Source organism: Anguilla anguilla, chromosome 11, assembly GCF_013347855.1.
Source record: "Anguilla anguilla isolate fAngAng1 chromosome 11, fAngAng1.pri, whole genome shotgun sequence".
In the NCBI taxonomy this organism is placed as follows: domain Eukaryota; kingdom Metazoa; phylum Chordata; class Actinopteri; order Anguilliformes; family Anguillidae; genus Anguilla; species Anguilla anguilla.
The window spans coordinates 23,247,696-23,249,138 of record NC_049211.1 but is presented as its reverse complement, the minus strand read 5'-3'; positions in this window follow the sequence as shown (position 1 = coordinate 23,249,138).

Below are 1,443 nucleotides of genomic sequence, written 5' to 3'. Positions count from 1 at the left end.
CGCCCCGATAAGCAGAGCCTATGCTTCGGGCGCTACCACCCCACGCGATTTTACACGAATATTTCCAACCCTGACTTTAAGCCGCCGACCGGAAAAAAATGCAGCCGGCTAACGATTTCAATGTTCAATAGCTCTCAGAAAATAGGGCATAGGATCATCAAACCACTGCTAGAGTGTTCACAGACAGCGGCCCCGAGAAGCAGAGCCTATGCTTCGGGCGCTACGACCCCCTGCGATTTTACACGAATATTTCCAACCTGACTTTAAGCCGCCGATCGGAAAAAAATGCAGCCGGCTAACGCTTTCAAAGTTCAATAGCTCCCAGACAATACGGCCTAGGACCATCAAACCACTGCTAGAGTGTTCACAGACAGCGGCCCCGAGAAGCAGAGCCTATGTTTCGGGCGCTACCACCCAGCGCGATTTTACACGAATATTTCCAACCGTGACTTTAAGCCGCCGACCGGAAAAAAAGGCACCCGGCTAACGCTTTCAAAGTTCAATAGCTCCCAGACAAAAGAGCCTAGGACCATCAAACCACTGCTAGAGTGTTCACAGACAGCGGCCCCGAGAAACAGAGCCTATGTTTCGGGCGCTACGACCCTGTGCGATTTTACACGAATATTTACAACCCTGACTTTAAGCCGCCGACCGGAAAAAAATGCAGCCGGCTAACGCTTTCAATGTTCAATAGCTCCCAGACAATAGGGCCTAGGACCATCAAACCACTGCTAGGGTGTTCACAGACAGCGGCCCCGAGAAGCAGAGCCTATGCTTCGGGCGCTACGATCCCGTGCGATTTTACACGAATATTTCCAAACCTGACTTTAAGCCGCCGATCGGAAAAAAATGCAGCCGGCTAACGCTTTCAAAGTTCAATAGCTCCCAGACAATAGGGCCTAGGACCATCAAACCACTGCTAGAGTGTTCACAGACAGCGGCCCCGAGAAGCAGAGCCTATGTTTCGGGCGCTACACCCGGCGCGATTTTACACGAATATTTCCAACCCTGACTTTAAGCCGCCGACCGGAAAAAAATGCAGCCGGCTAACGCTTTCAAAGTTCAATAGCTCCCAGACAATAAGGCCTAGGACCATCAAACCACTGCTAGAGTGTTCACAGACAGCGGCCCCGAGAAGCAGAGCCTATGTTTCGGGCGCTACCACCCCGTGCAATTTTACACGAATATTTCCAACCCTGACTTTAAGCCGCCGACCGGAAAAAAATGCAGCCGGCTAACGCTTTCAAAGTTCAATAGCTCCCAGACAATAGGGCCTAGAACCATCAAACCACAGCTAGAGTGTTCACTGACAGCGGCCCCGAGAAGCAGAGCCTATGCTTCGGGCGCTACGACCCCGTGCGATTTTACACGAATATTTCCAAACCTGACTTTAAGCCGCCGATTGGAAAAAAAATGCAGCCGGCTAACGCTTTCAAAGTTCAA